The sequence below is a fragment of the Oncorhynchus tshawytscha genome, unplaced genomic scaffold (genome assembly GCF_018296145.1).
Source record: "Oncorhynchus tshawytscha isolate Ot180627B unplaced genomic scaffold, Otsh_v2.0 Un_contig_3667_pilon_pilon, whole genome shotgun sequence".
Taxonomy (NCBI): domain Eukaryota; kingdom Metazoa; phylum Chordata; class Actinopteri; order Salmoniformes; family Salmonidae; genus Oncorhynchus; species Oncorhynchus tshawytscha.
In genome coordinates, this window is record NW_024607389.1 from 3,466 (window position 1) to 10,000 (window position 6,535).

The window sequence follows — 6,535 nt, forward strand, 5'->3', positions numbered from 1 at the left end:
AGACCTGGATCAAATATCAACTGACTACTGACCAGACCTGGATCAAATATCAACTGACCAGACCTGGATCAAATATCAACTGACCAGACCTGGATCAAATATCAACTGACCAGACCTGGATCAAATATCAACTGACCAGACCTGGATCAAATATCAACTGACCAGACCTGGATCAAAAATACTGACCAGACCTGGATCAAATATCAACTGACCAGACCTGGGTCAAATATCAACTGACCAGACCTGAGTCAAATATCAACTGACTACTGACCAGACCTGGATCAAATATCAACTGACTACTGACCAGACCTGGATTAAATATCAACTGACCAGACCTGGATCAAATATCAACTGACTACTGACCAGACCTGGATCAAATATCAACTGACCAGACCTGGATCAAATATCAACTGACCAGACCTGGATCAAATATCAACTGACCAGACCTGGATCAAATATCAACTGACCAGACCTGGATCAAATATCAACTGACCAGACCTGGATCAAATATCAACTGACTACTGACCAGACCTGGATCAAATATCTACTGACCAGACCTGGATCAAATATCAACTGACCAGACCTGGATCAAATATCAACTGACCAGACCAATGCTAACTCGTTACATTTCCGTGACGTAAAATTTGATTTGTTGTTCATGATTTGATTGGTTGATTCGTCCCTAATAAGCAGAAAAGCAACGCACCAGAAGAATGGTTTGTTGTTATGGGAAATTTCCCCATCTCCTGGCAGACATCTGCCGTGTTCTGTCTGGCCTGGAGAGACTGAGCATGTGCAGATGGCAGGTTATGATTGGGCCCCATGTGAGGCCTGTGTATACTGGAGCAGATGTATGTCTGCTGAGTCCTTGGCTGATTCTCCAATGGCACCCTATTCCCTATATAGTGCACTACTTTAGACCAGAGCCCTATTCCCTATATAGAGCACTACTTTAGACCAGAGCCCTATTCCCTATATAGTGCACTACTTTAGACCAGAGCCCTATTCCCTATATAGAGCACTACTTTAGACCAGAGCCCTATTCCCTATATAGAGCACTACTTTAGACCAGAGCCCTATTCCCTATATAGTGCACTACTTTAGACCAGAGCCCTATGGCACCCTATTCCCTATATAGTGCACTACTTTAGACCAGAGCCCTATGGCACCCTATTCCCTATATAGTGCACTACTTTAGACCATAGCCCTATTCCCTATATAGTGCACTACTTTAGACCAGGGCCAATAGGAGAGTACCATTTTGGACACACAAGTTTTATTCCTGAGCAGAGACCATTCAGCAAATTGTGGATCCTTGAATAAGGGAGTTAGTATAAGACACACACAATGTAAACACACACACACACACACACACACACACACACACAATGTCTAGAGGTAAACGCATGGACAAGAACACACACTCGCATACTCTCACACACACACACACAAACACACACACACATTTCCACACACATCCAGATTCAACACAGCTAGGTAGATATACTGTCTGTAGGTCTGTAATTTACTGTGTTAGACCTCATTAAGTGCTATAATATCATGGGGAGATATACTGTCCACCTCATTAAGTGCTATGATATCATGGGGAGATATACTGTCTGTAATTTACTGTGTTAGACCTCATTAAGTGCTATAATATCATGGGAGATATACTGTCTGTAGGTCTGTAATTTACTGTGTTAGACCTCATTAAGTGCTATAATATCATGGGGAGATATACTGTCTGTAATTTACTGTGTTAGACCTCATTAAGTGCTATAATATCATGGGGAGATATACTGTCTGTAATTTACTGTGTTAGACCTCATTAAGTGCTATGATATCATGGGGAGATATACTGTCTGTAGGTCTGTAATTTACTGTGTTAGACCTCATTAAGTGCTATAATATCATGGGGAGATATACTGTCTGTAGGTCTGTAATTTACTGTGTTAGACCTCATTAAGTGCTATAATATCATGGGGAGATATACTGTCTGTAATTTACTGTGTTAGACCTCATTAAGTGCTTAATATCTGGGGAGATATACTGTCTTAGGTCTGTAATTTACTGTGTTAGACCTCATTAAGTGCTATAATATCATGGGGAGATATACTGTCTGTAATTTACTGTGTTAGACCTCATTAAGTGCTATAATATCATGGGGGAGGTTAAATATATACTGTCTTTGTATAATAATAATTCTGTCTTCATTAAAAAATAATCCATTCTATATACATGCAGTACTCTGATAGAAGGGTCATATACTTCTGGAAATATATATATATATATCTGAATAGTCTGTTAAAATATATATATCAACTGATCCTGTGTGTTGTGACTATTGGCACTTGGAATAACCAAACCCGTTTCAGATGATCCCAGACCTGTGTGTTGGTAAGACGGCACCATTCATATAGAACATGTTTTTTCCCCAAAGCAACTTAAGAGTCAGTCATACGTGCATAGATTTGACGTACGGATGGCCCGAGCTGGAATCAAACCCACGACCTTTGGGGTTGCAAGTGCCTTGCTCTGCCAACACAAGACCGAAGTGATCTGAGACCAGGCTGAGTAATATCGCCGACTCCCTGGTCTGGTTTAGACTGTATTTACCCGTAGGTCTGTTAGGTCGTCATGATTTGATTGGATCAGACGTGGTTGTTGTTCTGATAAAACGTTTCAAAAATGTTGAGTCTAAAAAATAAAATGTTGTTCAAAAACTACATTTCCCAGCATCCCACTAGAACCCAAGCCCGTCCATTAAACGAACAGTGACACAACATCTCTCCCTCCGGGGGCCATGTTCCAACACAAATAAAATACACCCTGAACTGAATGACTTTGATAACCTCAACGCAGGAAGGGAGGAAAGATGGAAGGATGGATGCATTTTCTAAAGTGTTGGAACAGAGCCGAAGACCTTTAGGTGGAAGAGAGAGGCTCATACTAACTGAACGTCTGTCACCTCATATCTGACCAGGAAATGACCAGGAAAACACTGAATAAAGTCATTTTGTCAAAAGTTACTCATAAAAACGTACAGTTATTTACCCATGCAATCATATAAAATAGTCATTTTAGTTTTTTTCTTTGTAGCTATAATGGATATTTACATTTAGTTTAATGTTACACACGTCTGTACTGTACAGACCCATAGAGTCAGTCCATCACCACAACGTTCCTTTTGGAGTCTCTCGTTACCGTGGCAACGCAGAGTTCTACTGGGTTTCCACGGACACCGAGTTTGTCTCTCCTCCAACGCACGAACAAACAACTCTCCTCCTGGTTGCTACGGGATACAGGGTTCCGATGGTTCCGGTCCGTACTATTGTCACCACGGTGATGAGTTCCTTAGGGAAGGTGAAATCCAGGTGGGGCCAAACCTCCTCTTGAAGATCTCCTGACTGCAGGCTTTAGTTCCGGCCCTGCGCTAACCAACACACCAGTCTGGTTGTCTGAAATGACACCAGATTGTCCACATAGGGGACTACTGTTGACCAGGCCCATAGGGAAGAGGGTGCCATTTTGGACTCAGTCTAGGTGAACATCAAGGTCCTGGTGAGCAACTGAATAGGTGTGTTAGAGCAGAGCCGGAGCCAAACCCTGCACAGTTAGTAGCTTTCTAGGAGGAAGGGCTGGCCACCCTCACCGTTACCCATAATTCAGTTTGTTATGGCGGAAGATAGAGGGGGTCAACACAGCAGCTATATTGGTAGGGGCGATAGGAGGGGGGGTTGGGTGACTCCAACACTAGTTCCATTAGAAAAACACACAACACAATCCAGGACACCCCTCCACACCTCTGATTGGTTCAGCCTTCAGGTCATAGAGTCTGATTGGACGCCTGGCCTACTGTGCTTGGCTGCTAGAGCTGTCAGTCCGGTGCGAAGGCGGGCCTTTGGGTTGTTTCTGCGGCTGTGGTTTCAGCTGCAGCTGATGCCTCTGGTTGTGAGACTGTTGTTGTTGTGTTACCTGGGTGAAAGCCTGTTGCTGTTGTTGCATGGGGAATGCTGCCTGGAGGATCAGCTGCTGGTTGCCATGGAGAAGACGGGTGCCCTGGTTACGGGAAGTAAGACAATGGATTAGAATGGTATTCTTATTCTAATTCTATGGTTAGAACTATAGAAGTGACTCTAAAACATTATGATTAGAACACTGTGAAATCCTTAAAATTCTAATACAGTCCAGGTTGACATTCCCCTTAGCCACAGATCTAGGATCAGGGTAAGATAGATCGCATTCATTCTGCCTCGGTCCCTATTGAACTCTGCCCCCACACTACCCTCTGCTGGTTACATGTAGGAACTGCTGCTGCTACTGTGCAGTCTGGTTGTCTGAAATGACACCAGATTGTCCACATAGGGGACTACTGTTGACCAGGCCCATAGGGAAGAGGGTGCCATTTTGGACTCAGTCCTAATCCATCGCTATACACACTCCATCCCTCTGAACTGCCTGTCTATGGCTGTTGAAACTAGAGGTTACCTGTACGAACTGATGCAGTTGAAACTAGAGGTTACCTGTTGAAACTAGAGGTTACCTGTTGAAACTAGAGGTTACCTGTTGAAACTAGAGGTTACCTGTTGAAACTAGAGATTACCTGTTGAAACTAGAGGTTACCTGTTGAAACTAGAGATTACCTGTTGAAACTAGAGATTACCTGTTGAAACTAGAGGTTACCTGTTGAAACTAGAGGTTACCTGTTGAAACTAGAGATTACCTGTTGAAACTAGAGGTTACCTGTTGAAACTAGAGATTACCTGTTGAAACTAGAGGTTACCTGTTGAAACTGAAACTGTTGAAACTAGAGATTACCTGTTGAAACTAGAGGTTACCTGTTGAAACTAGAGGTTACCTGTTGAAACTAGAGGTTACCTGTTGAAACTAGAGATTACCTGTTGAAACTAGAGGTTACCTGTTGAAACTAGAGGTTACCTGTTGAAACTAGAGATTACCTGTTGAAACTAGGTTACCTGTTGAAACTAGAGGTTACCTGTTGAAACTAGAGGTTACCTGTTGAAACTAGAGGTTACCTGTTGAAACTAGAGTTACCTGTTGAAACTAGAGGTTACCTGTTGAAACTAGAGGTTACCTGTTGAAACTAGAGGTTACCTGTTGAAACTAGAGGTTACCTGAAACTAGGGGTTACCTGTTGAAACTAGAGGTTACCTGTTGAAACTAGAGGTTACCTGTTGAAACTAGAGGTTACCTGTTGAAACTAGAGGTTACCTGTTGAAACTAGAGGTTACCTGTTGAAACTAGAGGTTACCTGTTGAAACTAGAGGTTACCTGTTGAAACTAGAGGTTACCTGTTGAAACTAGAGGTTACCTGTTGAAACTGTTGAAACTAGAATTACCTGTTGAAACTAGAGATTACCTGTTGAAACTAGGGGTTACCTGTTGAAACTAGAGGTTACCTGTTGAAACTAGAGGTTACCTGTTGAAACTAAAGGTTACCTGTTGAAACTAAAGGTTACCTGTTGAAACTAAAGGTTACCTGTTGAAACTAAAGGTTACCTGTTGAAACTAGAGGTTACCTGTTGAAACTAGAGGTTACCTGTTGAAACTAGAGGTTACCTGTTAGGTTACCTGTTGAAACTAGAGGTTACCTGTTGAAACTAGAGTTACCTGTTGAAACTAGAGATTACCTGTTGAAACTAGAGGTTACCTGTTGAAACTAGAGGTTACCTGTTGAAACTAGAGATTACCTGTTGAAACTAGAGGTTACCTGTTGAAACTAGAGGTTACCTGTTGAAACTAGAGGTTACCTGTTGAAACTAGAGGTTACCTGTTGAAACTAGAGGTTACCTGTTGAAACTAGAGGTTACCTGTTGAAACTAGAGATTACCTGTTGAAACTAGAGATTACCTGTTGAAACTAGAGGTTACCTGTTGAAGGTTACCTGTTGAAACTAGAGGTTACCTGTTGAAACTAGAGGTTACCTGTTGAAACTAAAGGTTACCTGTTGAAACTAAAGGTTACCTGTTGAAACTAGAGGTTACCTGTTGAAACCTAGAGGTTACCTGTTGAAACTAGAGGTTACCTGTTGAAACTAGAGGTTACCTGTTGAAACTAAAGGTTACCTGTTGAAACTAGAGGTTACCTGTCCGAACTGATTCTGTTGAAACTAGAGGTTACCTGTTGAAACTAGAGGTTACCTGTTGAAACTAGAGGTTACCTGTTGAAACTAGAGGTTACCTGTCCGAACTGATTCTGTTGAAGCTAGAGGTTACCTGTTGAAACTAAAGGTTACCTGTTGAAACTAGAGGTTACCTGTTGAAACTAGAGATTACCTGTTGAAACTAGAGATTACCTGTTGAAACTAGAGGTTACCTGTTGAAACTAGAGGTTACCTGTTGAAACTAGAGATTACCTGTTGAAACTAGAGGTTACCTGTTGAAACTAGGGGTTACCTGTTGAAACTAGAGATTACCTGTTGAAACTAGAGATTACCTGTTGAAACTAGAGATTACCTGTTGAAACTAGAGATTACCTGTTGAAACTAGAGATTACCTGTTGTTACCTGTTGAAA

At 41.9% G+C, this 6,535-nt stretch overlaps 1 long non-coding RNA gene and 1 pseudogene across 1 annotated transcript; both read right to left on the minus strand.

Moving 5' to 3' along the window:
* Nucleotides 1-1,264: 1,264 nt before the first annotated feature.
* On the minus strand, nt 1,265-1,686 carry LOC121842456. Its single transcript, XR_006081111.1, has 2 exons — nt 1,582-1,686; nt 1,265-1,539 (listed from the first exon to the last, which is right to left on the minus strand). It is a non-coding gene; the product is annotated as an uncharacterized LOC121842456 (long non-coding RNA).
* Nucleotides 1,687-2,595: 909 nt separating this feature from the next.
* LOC112217129 overlaps nt 2,596-6,535 on the minus strand; it is a 17,315-nt pseudogene continuing 13,375 nt past the window's right edge.